Raw genomic sequence first — 13,034 nt, 5'->3', positions numbered from 1 at the left:
ATGCATACTTTAGGAAGCACTCTATATATATAAATTTTGCAGTCAGTCACAGAAGCAGTAGTTATTTCTTTATTATTAATACTTTTACTGTGAAGTTTATATTCTTTCAGCTTTGTTGTACAACAACACTAATCTTATTTTAAATTACTGTATTAGAAAACTACCTCAAATGAGTAGCTACTGCTTCTGGGTGTTTTGTGTTAGTTAACATCATGGTGAAGTAGATGCACGAGTTGTGTATGTATAGATAAGCCAACAATTGTCTGTGTGTTTTGGGGACTAGCAAAATCTACATCACAAATTTTGACACATTACAGCTGAAGGAAGAGGAACAGCGTGCAAGACAAGATACATTCTTCAAGGAAAGATGCTTGTCCAGCAGTTTGCTTCATGTGATTGAACTGAGCCTGTAAGGATTCATGGATAATATGAACAGGAATAGATCTGAATAAAGCAAATCTGCATACATGGTAACCAGTAGCTCTTTTACTTTTTTATGTTGCTTAACTGTTTTATTTGAGGGAAACCTGTGTGATTTAAACCTTATAGCTTTTGCAACTTTATTACTGGTTATATACATTTGGCAATTATAATGTGCAAGCAATTGAAAAAAGTCAAGTAAATGCTTGTTTTTATAGTAGTTTGTTCATGTTAAACTGTTCATATAATGTCTGTATACAGCACCACTGATTACAGTAGATGTAGTGTTGTAATAAACTGTTTAATGGGGCTGATGTGTAAAGCTGTTCAAGTTATTTGATGTTTACACCTCAGGGAAAGTCATGTGTTCAGCAATATTTAAAGATAATGTTACGATGAAAACATTGATGCTGTCTTCAAAAACATCGCAATAGTTCTTGCATATGCCTCAACCTAATCTTGCGTTCAGCGAGTTAAACGTACTAATGTTGCGCTCTCCCACTCAATTTTGATACAAAAATAGGTGGTTACGTAAAACCTTTAATTCTGTTTTGCTTTTTAGCAGTGTTTACCTAGGTGGCTTGTGAATTTGCTAATTGACTTATAAAACTGTAAAAACTGCAGCTCTCTGTGGTCAGTTATTGTGAGGAGATATAGACCCAGGTCTGTGATTTTTAGCACAGCCTTTATCCTGATTGACACTACAGTTAATGTAAACTTCAAACTATTCATATGAACTTAAACTGCCCATAACAAGGGGTAGAAAGGTTAGGTTTAAAAACACCCAAAATCCTGCAGTTGTTTACAGTTTTATAGTAATAGTGCTTGTGTGTGTTCCCTGTCCACCCCCAAGGCCGTAGCAGTCTGTACATAGTTGTATATTAGAAATGTGCCAGAAGAAACAAGATGTTACCATTTTTATGACTTCATGGGTTTGGTATTTTCGTAATACTTTGGGGTTTATTCACACATGCATATAAAAGAGAAGGTACATTTGTATGTCCTTGTTCACCAGTGGGCAATATTTAAATGTCTTAGCAAAAAAAGGGCACTGATTAAATATGTCAGATGAGGTTTTGTAAATTTACCTAAAAACAAATTAATGGAGCACTCAGTGAAAGTAGGTGTCAAATTAAAGAATTTGTTTTAAATTTCGTCAAGCATGAAAAGCAAGCTAATAGAAATTTTGTAAAAGCTGCAAAAGCTTCATTTCCATCAGCCTTGCACAAAGGCTCACTTTTAGTCTGTTGTCAAGCATTATGTAACAGACATGCTCTTAGAGTTGTCACTCGTTCAAATAGCTGCACTTAATGTTTTAAGTTAAGTTTCAAGACCTCAGATGGCTTTAAGAGGCAACTCTTAGAAGCCTCTTAATTTCTTTTTTACCAATTTTGAAGATTTTACAGCTGACTTAAAATGTTACCCTGTTCAGGAAAGCATTTAAATCTGTTTGGTTTTCCAGAGCACATAAAGCATGTGCTTATGTCTCATAGATTTCAAGGAATGTAAACATATGCTTTAAGTGTCGTATTTGCATACGTGAGTGATTTTTATGCTTTACTGAGTTGGGACCAGTAGCTTGTGCAACTGCAGAAGTTTTGCATAAGCCTGAAATGCTCTAATATTTTTAGCACCTACTATTTAACCAGGTCTCCTGCAGCCAGGTTGATGCTGTTGGACTTGGCTACAGCTTCAGACTTACCCCTTTTTCCTTTTTTCTTAAATTGTGTACCTCAGTTCCTCACGCATGGGATCACTGGTGTTTATTGAACTATTTGCTACTGAGAAGAAATTTCACATGTTTGTTTAATCCTGTTTGAAAATGAAAACTGCCTTTAAAAATTTTGTAAAACTGAAAGTTGTATCAAGCTAGTCATGAATCACTTCCTGCTTTTCTGTGAATAGGTATTGGTTATAAACAGTACTGTTGTAACTTTTTTCTTTACTTAAAAACATTGTTTACTACTGTGTGTAATAAGTTTAAGGAAGAAATTACCTGTCTATAGCAGTTAAATGGGGAATAGCTAATACTGGAAAAGCAGCAGGTAAGTAATGTTTCATTGCATAGATATATTAAAATTTAAAATTAAAAAAGTAATGTTACAAGCATTTTATGTAGGATCTGATATTTTAGTCCACATTGAAATAGATTTGAGACTGTTTCTCTTTTTACATAGAGTGTAATTTCTCACTCACGTATTTCCATTGCTGGCAATGGGAATAGCAGGAGGTAAATAACATAAGTTAAACAGAATGACCATTGTGACCTGAGAGATGAGATCCCTGTATGAAGCCCATTATTTCTGCTTGTTCTCCAGATTCTTGCTTTTAACTGATAAATGTACTGTGTTGCAATTTAGATAATACTCTCTTGTTGTTGTGAACTTCCTTTGTTAGATTTTTTTATAAAACAAAAAAATGTACAGAAAAATATCCAAAGACCCTGATAGACACCAAAAAGGAATATGCCTAATGTACATCATGTATAACTGGATCTGTAGTAGAATTTTTACTGAGTCTTGGTTTACTAAAGGTTCCTGCAATTTCCTGTGTACATGCAGGAAATGGCAGTTTGGAAACTTGCTGACTCGTGGTGATGCCATGATGGCTACTGCTGTTTAATATTCATTCAGTTGTATTTCATTTCCTTTTGCTGATGAAAGGATGAAATCATCTATGAGGAAATACTTAATTTTTTTCAAATAATGAGTTTATAACATTGCAAATATTATCTTAAGACTATGTCCTTTATCTTGAAAGACAAAACTGGCAAGTGGTGATTTAGATGTGATAATGTTTTACCAACAGAACTTGTTTTGGCAGTTTGTTTTTTAGAAGTAGCGGGTGGTTTTTTTAAAGTAAAATTTTTACAGGACTATACATTTTGACAGGTCAAAGTACAAGAAGAGCATAGCATTTTGGAAACTGTGCAGTCTTTTTTTTTTTCTTATTCCCTTTTTGCTTTCTGTGCCAATAATTTTTGTTCTGATTACATTTTGAAAAAAGCTTGTCAGAACTTCAAATTTTTATTTACAGTGTGGCTTATAAGCTTGGATAGCTGTTGTTTTTTGTGTTAAACAAGATATTTTTATTAAATTTAGACTTTAGCTTTTTCTTTATGGACTGAGTACTTTCTGGTTTTGTTCCCTTGAAATTGGTGAGGCTTAGTTTTTCTAACTGTATTTTTTTACCTGATTGTTTAGTTGCATACCCAAACCCTTGTAAATGTTTTTTTTCCTAGTTGTATGTGGATAATTGGAGATTTAAATGTTGTATATACTTGTCACCTGTGTTTCTAGTAAAATACATGGCATTCTTTGTAGAAGTACTTAATTCCTGATTTTCTTTCCTTATCCACTTGCTCTTTGTGTACAGGTTAAACAGACATTACTCCCATTTTTATTTATGGAATTTTATACATAACCTGTTAAAATTGTCTTTGGTTCTTGTGTGAACTGAGATACAGCCTTAAATTTCCTAATACAATGCTCGTTAAGATACTGTCAGTCATGGAGATTTAAATATAAAATGTGCACATTTAGGACTGGTACTCTTCAGAGATCTGAGACACTAAATTGCTTCTGTGTTGAAATATAAACCCTTCAAGATTTTAGAGAAAGAAAGTGCAGGTCAGTGTCCCTATAAAAAATGAATTTATTTGAATTCTTTACAAAATAACAATTGCAACATAGAAAAGAAGCAATGTGGATTCAGTTGAGATTCCAATTATTTTGGTAATTGACTACACAGGTCTTGAACATAATTGTTGCAGCATGCTGATGAATCATGATGTTCATGCAGAAATACTGTCTCTTGCAATTACGATGCCTTGCAATTAATACTTCAGACTGGCGTGGGGTGGATGGGAGTGTTGAGTTGGGGGTTTTTGGGTTCTGTAGTTGTTTTGCCTTCCTGCCCTTTCCTCCCCATACCCCATTAAAGTCTGACATCCCATGTATTTTAAGATTTCCATTTAGCTTTAGAGACTAAATATACTAAGGAGCAGTTTGAGGTATAGAAGTTCATTGGTTTGATATTCTTATGGGATTTGTTTTCCCCCATGTTGGAGAAAGTACGATAAAGCTCCTCATTCCATTTGTATGTATATGATACATCTGTTAATTCTTGAACCCTTTCTGTAAGCCCAGTGATTGCAATGGCTTCTGGGATGATGCCTATGCCTGTGCTTAAATCTTCTAAATACACTAATTTTACAGAAGTCTCTTGAAAATAGTAAACAGTATACCTTTGATCCTGATGGAATGGAGCACTTAAGTTGTAAAAATTCCCCTCTATTCATACCATGTAATGTGATTTTTACATGATTTCAGAAATAACATTTTAGAGTATATTCAATAGACTTCAGCCTCACCCTCTTGTACACAGTATTTTGTACTAGAAAATATTTTAAACTGTGCATATTACTATCACATTATGAAACAGACATTCCTTTGATCTTCAGAGGTAAGAAAATGAGGAATGTGTGTGCTTTTATAAATATAAGTGGTTGCAAATTCGTATTCCTTACTACTGCAGTTGTCCTTTTTTAAAATAATAAAGGAAAAAAGAAAAAAAGACACGTATTTTAAAGATGAAATACATTCCTATTTGGTAAACTGTAACATTTTTATGACTATTACCAGCACTGCTGACTTTCTAAACAAAAGGCTGTATTGTCTTCCTGTACCATTCAATTTCCTGTTCCTGATTTGCACAAGGATATATGAATATAATATTCAAGAAATGGTTTGAAATACAGGAGAGGGGTTGTTCAAGTTGGAATGCAGGATTGCAATGCAAAATGTAAGGAAATGGATGCCTGTCAGAATGCCTGACTCCAAAGGATTTTTTTATATATAGTAAACAGTTCCCTGATGCTGGCAGGCCAAAGAGTCTGTTGAATACTGGAGTTTTTTGAGACCTGTATTTCTCCACAAGGTAAGATGGTATCCTAGCAAATGTGGATTTCAGTACATTTTCAGCAGAGATACTTAAATAATCTGTAAGTTTAGGGATAATTTCATTTTTTTAGATGTTATACTTGAAATACTGCACAACTTTTAGCTTTCATAGGTTTCTTTTTTTCAGCCTTTAGGAGACTGTTAAGCAATTTGCTGTCCAACTTTTGTGTTGGTCTTAAACTGCAATAGTAGTTTACCTTGTATTGAAGAAATAAAGACCATTTTTATATTAAAAAATACTTTTGTCTGTCTTCATTTCAGCTTGTTTAATTTCTTAGCAATTCTCATTATTGCCAGACTTCAAATTTTCAGACACTAAAACTTGGAGGGTGGACATTCTAAGATTGTTACAACTAGATTCTGTCCTGTAATTAATTCTGAATCTAGAAATAGTTTATTAGCTCTTGTAGATTAGCTCTTGTCCTTATCTGGACTCTTTGCAGAGTTTACAACCAGTGAGAAGTGCAGACTGGTTTTTTTTAAAGATAATCTTACTTTTCTGTAAAATACAGTGACCCACACAAAGTGTGTTAACTAAAGGGAATAAAATATGCATATACATAAAGCAATTTCAGTCTCTTAATATTTAACATTATCAGACTCAAACATCAGTATAGCAATGTTTGGAGCTCTGGGCTTTCTCCGTAGGAGGCATTAAACTGCTGATCATAGAACTTTTTAATCTGGCAGATGTTAATCATGGCAAAGCATATGAGTGTTAAACGCAGTGGCTGTAAGACAGCTGTATGGCAGATTGAATTTCTGTCACCTCATTTCATGCGAAACACTGGTTTGGTACCAGTATCCATCCTCTGATGATTTGAAACTACTTTTGATACTGGGGTTACATGGGCAAACATTTTAACTGCTAAAGAAGAACACTGTGTTACGTAAAAAGCATCTCTGTGTTACATACACAGAGCCACTTGTATTGCCATACTGTGGCATTCTAGTGGTAAACTTCTATAATTCATACTTGTCAAAGTTCATTCACTCTAGCACAAAATGAACTGTATCCATTGTGCCATCTTAGATTTGCTGGTATCGTTTTCTGTGCTGTCGGCTCCACCTTTGGCCTGTGGTGAGCCTCTGCAAACCACGTTTGACAGTTGTAAGATTGGGAGAATGCTGGTATTTATTTGGGAAAAAAACTATAGTTTCAAAAATAAGTCTAAAATTTAATCTAATTGTCTTGGAAGAACATGACATTCATAACTGTATTTAAACCCAATGGGTAACTATACAGGTCTCTGTAGAGGAAACAAAATGTTCGTTAGAAAATTAACTTGAATTTCTTTGGGTAGTGCTCCAAACCTGAAATAATGGAAATAATATTCACTTACTCTAAAGGACTCAGACGTTATTTGTCCAAATAGGAAACAATAGGATAGCAAAGCCAAGTTTACCACTTGAGTTTACTGTACTGTGTCAGAATTCACCATAACAACCTGAGTTTTTAACATGATTGTGTGTTGACCTGGTTTCTTAGGCCACATGAAAATTCAGAGATGGAAATGGTGTTGGGCTTTGGCTGGTGGGATTCAGGAGACTCCAGGCTTCTTTCTGGGTTAAAATCAGGGGGGGAATTCATTGCAAACTCTTGATCTTGAAAGTATCTTCCTGCAATTTTCCTCCAGGTTAGGGTGCTCAGCAGTTCCAATTGCTGAAATATGAGACAAATATAAAACTCCTGTCCCCCAAAACATGGGATGTATACTCTAAGATAAATACACTGAGGATTCAGTGGTACATGGATGAACTCATTGTGGAGGTGTTCGAGCATAGGTCAACTAACCAGGACACAAGACCACCAAGGTATGCTTTGAAATGGTATTAGAGAATGGGGAAGGTAATACAATAAAGTATGGGGTTTGTTTTCTTCCTGAGAGTTCCCTAGGGAAAATATCCTTTGAGTTGCAGACATGGAAATAATTTGATTAGGAAAATGTTCTTGCTCAATCTGCTTGCAAGAACCTTGCCTCCAACCTCTTTCAGGGACTCCTTCATAACTGCTGCAGGTAGTAAGGCCCAGAGCCCTAGGTGAGCTGGAGGTAGCGATCCAGGTGGAATCCAGGCTTCAGAGTATTGTCCTTGCTTGTTTCTCTGCAACTGGAGAGTCTCCAGTGCTTAGCAATGTGGAAATGTGGAAGCTGGTGCAGAAGCTTTCTCTCTGCCACCTCTGCAAAGAGAGCTAACTCTTCCCATCTATCATCCTCTGATGGTTGGAAACAAGGTAAAAATGCCAAAAACCCAAAATCACCCACACCAGGATAAACCTGTTACTGAACATGGCTGTACTTGGCTGAGTAACCTCATTGTGTGGCCCTTATTGACTGTTAGTTTTTTGGGAGGAGAAGGGGGTGGAAGGCATTTGTGAGGTTTGGCTGGGGAGCCTAAAATAGTCATTTCTGTGAGCCTTCTGTTCTTACGCTAACTGCAATTGAAGGGAGATTACTGGAGTGTAGGAACTTTTTCTGTGAGAGAGCTCTGGAGTTCGTGTGGATATCTGCCTGTGAGTCCCAGGCAATGGGGCAGCTGAGTTCTCCAGATTTTTTTACAGGAAGAAGTCGTCTTCCCTTTTGCTGTTGTACCTTTTCTGCACCAGCCTCACTGAAAACATTACTGAAGCTTCTTCTGTCACAAAGCTGGCATTTTGCTTTGCTATCATTTCAGGAGTTACTTATCAGAGAGAGGATTTAATCTTAAAAATCTGTCTCTGAAGTGAGACATTTTAAGCACCTTCAGGGAAGCAGGCACTGAGTAAGGAGTTGGAAGTATCATTTTTAACTCTTGTTTGGGCTGCAAAGGCATGCTCAGGTTTGGAGTATTAGTGCTGTTCTCTACCTTTTCATTTTCCTCTAGTTCATCATTCAGTTTCATAATACTGCAGATTGTCCAGGAAAAATGGTAAGCTGCAAAAGAGAGGAGTAGCAGAAAGCAAATGAAACACTCGAATAAGCAGAGTAAAGTCTGTGAAGCTAGAAAAGGTAAGTTTTTCCAGTGCAGACTGTGCAAAGGAAGACAAAGGTATGTGTGTGTAGTTCATGGTCACAAAGGTGGCTTTTTTACAAACATTACATGAAGTTCTGATGCAGGCATTTGAGTGTCTGTAACCTGAAATTCTGAACTCTAACAAATCATGATACACAAGGTGAGGAAAAACCAGTTTAATAATTTTGGGGCCAGGACTTCTGTTTTGCAATGGGATTTAGCTGAGTCCCTGGAAGACCTGCAGTATCATACTCCTAGATATAAAGTAGTCAATTGAGAAAGGAGTTTTGCCAAGTTAGCATTTTTCTAAAGATATGCAATGCTGACCAGGAGCTTATTAGTTAAAAGAATGTACAGTCATTTCACGAATACAAGCCGCACTAAGTATAAGCCACCTCTCTGGGTGTCGGCAAACATTTCGTTCTTTGTCCATAAATAAGCCGCACATGAGTATAAGCCGCTCTGTCGTTCGCAGCGAGGACCCGCGTGCAACAAAGTTGCCAAATAGTAACAGAATTGCAGCATGGCGAGGTTTACTGGCTGAGCTAAGGCTGTGCAGGCTCGGCCCGCTCGGGGCTGCCGACAGGGCCAGGTGGTCCAGCCCGGCGCTGCCGCTCGGCGGGGCCGCTCGGGGCCGGCCGCCGCCTCTGTGCTCGGTCGCCCTGGCCCGGCGCTGCCCCGTGGTGGCAGACAGGGACGGAGCCCCCGCCGCGCCCGCAGGCGGGGACGGAGCCCCCCGCCTTCTCCCCGAGCCGCGGCAATGGCGTCACGGGCCCCCCCCCCCCGCCGCCTCCCCGAGCCGCGGCCATGGGGGCACGCGACCGCCACGTGACGTCCCCCGACGCCAGACCCACCCCCCCCCCCCCGCCCCACCACGCGGGCCCCCCCAACGCGAGCCCGCCCCCACGCGAGCCCCCCCACGCGAGCGCCCCCCCCCCCCCCCACGGGAGCCCGCCCCCCCCCACGCTACCCCCCCCCAAGCGAGACTACCCCACGTGACCTCCCCCCCCCCCCCACGCAACCCCCCCCTCCACGGGAGGCCCCCACCACCCGAGCCCCTCCCACGCGAACGCCCCTCCCCACACGAGCTCCCCGCCCAACGCGACCCACCCCCACCACGGGAGGTTTTCCACGCGAGATTTTTGCCACGCGAGTTTTTGCCACGCGAGATTTTTCCTCGCGTGTTTTTTCCACGCGTGTTTTTTCCACGCGAGATTTTTCCACGCGAGATTTTTCCACGCGAGACTTTTCCACGCGTGTTTTTTCCACGCGAGTTTTTTCCACGCGAGTTTTTTCCACGCGTGTTTTTTTTTCCACGCGAGATTTTTCCACGCGTGTTTTTTTCCACGCGTGTTTTTTCCACGCGAGTTTTTTCCACGCGTGTTTTTTTCCACGCGAGTTTTTTCCACGCGTGTTTTTTTCACGCGAGATTTTTCCACGCGTGTTTTTTCCACGCGAGTTTTTTCCACGCGAGATTTTTCCACGCGTGTTTTTTCCACGCGTGTTTTTTTCCACGCGTGTTTTTTTCCACGCGAGTTTTTTCCACGCGAGTTTTTTCCACGCGTGTTTTTTTCACGCGAGATTTTTCCACGCGTGTTTTTTTCACGCGAGATTTTTCCACGCGAGTTTTTTCCACGCGTGTTTTTTCCCGCAATGCATTATGGGTAGGCGGGGCCGCAATGCATTATGGGTAGGGGGCCGCCGCAATGCATTATGGGTAGGCGGGGCCGCAATGCATTATGGGTAGGCGGGGGCCGCAATGCATTATGGGTAGGCGGGGCCGCAATGCATTATGGGTAGGCGGGGGCCGCAATGCATTATGGGTAGGCGTGGCCGCAATGCATTATGGGTAGGCGGGGGCCGCAATGCATTATGGGTAGGGGGCCGCCGCAATGCATTATGGGTAGGGGGCCGCCGCAATGCATCATGGGTAGGCGGGGCCGCCGCAGTGCATTATGGGTAGGGGGCCGCCGCAATGCATTATGGGTAGGGGGCCGCCGCAATGCATTATGGGTAGGGGGCCGCCGCAATGCATTGTGGGTAGGCGGGGGCCGCAATGCATTATGGGTAGGCGGGGCCGCAATGCATTATGGGTAGGCGGGGCCGCCGCAATGCATTATGGGTAGGGGGCCGCCGCAATGCATTATGGGTAGGCGGGGCCGCAATGCATTATGGGTAGGCGGGGCCGCAATGCATTATGGGTAGGGGCCGCCGCAATGCATTATGGGTAGGGGCCGCCGCAATGCATTATGGGTAGGGGGCCGCCGCAATGCATTATGGGTAGGCGGGGCCGCAATGCATTATGGGTAGGGGCCGCCGCAATGCATTATGGGTAGGCGGGGGCCGCAATGCATTATGGGTAGGGGGGCGCCGCAATGCATTATGGGTAGGCGGGGCCGCAATGCATTATGGGTAGGCGGGGGCCGCCGCAATGCATTATGTGATTGGGACCGCCGTTTGTGGGGCATAAACTGGGGGTCCCAGTGGGGGCTCTGGGCCGCCCCCATTCAAAATTTGAGCAGTTTTGAGCAGGGGGGACATTTCAAGGGGCACCCTCAAAACTGCCCCGCTGAAGAGGGGCAGGGTTCCGTTTTTGGGGAGGGGGGTATCCTGTTTTTGGGAGTAGTCTCTATTTTGGAAGGTTCCATTTTCGGGAGGGGGCCCGTTTTTGGAAGGTCCCATTTTTTGGGAGGAGACCTCATTTTGAGGAGGGGTCGCATTTTTTGGAAAGTCCCGTTTGTTGGAAGGAGCCCCCATTTTTGGGGAGGGGGTCCCGGCCATGTCCGAGCCCTTCAGCCACTTCATGCACGCCCTGGTGCGGGCGCTGCCCCCTGTGTGTTCTGGGGGGGATCGTGCCTGTTGTCCCCCCACCCTGTGACCCGCCCTGTCCACACCCCAAGCTCAGGCGGCTCTGTGGATCCGCGGGGTCTCTGTGGATTCTTGGGAGGGTTGTGCCCGCTGTCCCCCCCCCCACCATGACCCCTTTGTTCCCCTCCCCAGCTCCCGGGGCTCTGGAGGATCACTGCGGGTTCTGGAGAAGTTGTGCCCGCTGTCCCACCCGCCCCCCCCTGGGATCCCCCTGCCCCCCCTCCCCAGCTCGGGGGGCTCCGGGAGGTGCTGGAGCAGCTCCAGCTCTGCGTGCTGTCGGTGACGGACGAGGGGGCGGCGCTGGACGGGGGTGACGTTCTGTTCACCGGTGAGTCTGGGGGGCAACCAGGACCCCCGGGACCCTCCTGGGACCCCTTCCCGGACCCTCCGGGGGTCCCAACCGCCCCCTGCCCCCCAGAGTCCAGGAATTCTTTGTGGGAATCTCGCCCTGGACCAACCTGCGAGGGGCCGAGGCCATGGCCGACGCCTTCAGGGTGAGACCCCCCGGGGGGCTTGGGGGGCTCAGATCCCCTGGGGGGGGTTTGGGGGCTCTGGGTGGGATTTGGAGGGAATATCAGAGGGAATTTGGGGGTTCAGACCTGCAGAGGGTTTGGGGGGATCTTGGGGGAAATTCGGGGGGCTTTGGAGGTTTTTGGGGGCAATTTGGGGGCAATTTGCGGGGGCTTTGGGGGGTTTAGGGGGCTCTGGGTGGTTCAGACCCTTGAAAATTTTGGGGTTCAAACACCTGGGGGGTTTGGGAGAAATTTGGGGGGGCTTTGGGGCAATCTTAGGGGAAGTTGGGGGGACTTTGTGGGGAAGTCTGGGGGAATTTGGAAGGTTTTGGGGGACTTTGAGGGAGCTCTGGGTGGGTCAGACCCCCAAGAAATTCTGGGGTTCAGAGCCCAGGGGGGTTTGGGGGAATTTGGGGGCAATTTTGGGGGACTTTGGGGGAATAATTTGGGGCACTTTGTGGGGAGTCTTTTTTGAGGGTTTTTTGGGGGGGGGTTTCTCGGTGTCTGCAGTGGTTCCAGGGAGGTTTCTGGGGGTCCTGAACCCACCCCACGCCCCCTCCCCAAGACTTCACGGTGTCCATGCTGCAGCCACGGCGCGCCCGCCGGGCCCTCAGGGTGGGGAGGGGGCTTCAGGGGGAAAAATCCCAATTTGGGGTGGGGGCTTAAGGGGGGGAGGAAATCTCAATTTGGGGAGGGGGGAGGGGAGGGGGAGACCCCCCCAAGGGGGCCCCAAAAAACTCATTTAGGCCCCAAAAACTCAGTGAGATCCCTAAAGGGATCCCAAAATTCGGTGAGAGCCCAAAAACCTCTGAGACCCCAAAATCCCAGTTGACCCCAGAATAGCCCCCTAAAAACCGGGTGAGAGCCCCAAAAAACCAAGTGAGACCCCCAAACTGCTCCCAAAACCCCCCTGAGACCCACAAAGGGCCCCCCAAAACTCAATGAGACCCTTGAATGGACCCCCAAAATTCGGTGAGGCCTGGAAAAACCCAGTGAGACCCCAGAAGGGCTCCCCAAAAACCCCCCTGAGACCCTCAAAAACCTCCTGAGACCCCCAAAATTCCCCTGAGATTGCCCCAAGGGGTCCCCCAAAAACTCAATGAGATCCCCGAGCAGGCCCCGAAAAGTCAATGAGAGCCCAAAAACCTCTGAGACCCCAGAAGGGCCCCAAAAACTCAAGACACCCCCAAGCAGCCCCCCAAAAATCCTGGTGAGAGCATCAAAAAACCTGGTCAGAACCCCAAAAAATCCACTGAGACCCCTGAAAAAATGCTGCAATACC

The 13,034-nt window shown here is 44.3% G+C and overlaps 1 protein-coding gene across 5 annotated transcripts in view; it reads left to right on the top strand.

Moving 5' to 3' along the window:
- CPSF6 (cleavage and polyadenylation specific factor 6) overlaps positions 1 to 5,618 on the top strand; it is a 31,531-nt gene extending 25,913 nt beyond the window's left edge. For all 5 annotated transcript variants that reach the window (XM_033057575.1, XM_033057579.2, XM_033057578.2 and 2 more), the window contains one exon: positions 318 to 5,618. The gene's annotated coding sequence lies outside the window, so the exon portion shown is untranslated. The remainder of the gene's footprint in view (positions 1 to 317) is intronic.
- The last annotated feature ends 7,416 nt before the right edge of the window (positions 5,619 to 13,034 follow it).

The sequence above is a fragment of the Catharus ustulatus genome, chromosome 4 (assembly GCF_009819885.2).
Source record: "Catharus ustulatus isolate bCatUst1 chromosome 4, bCatUst1.pri.v2, whole genome shotgun sequence".
NCBI classification, from domain to species: domain Eukaryota; kingdom Metazoa; phylum Chordata; class Aves; order Passeriformes; family Turdidae; genus Catharus; species Catharus ustulatus.
Note: the sequence above shows the minus strand (reverse complement) of the source record. Positions and strands in the feature narration are given on the sequence as shown.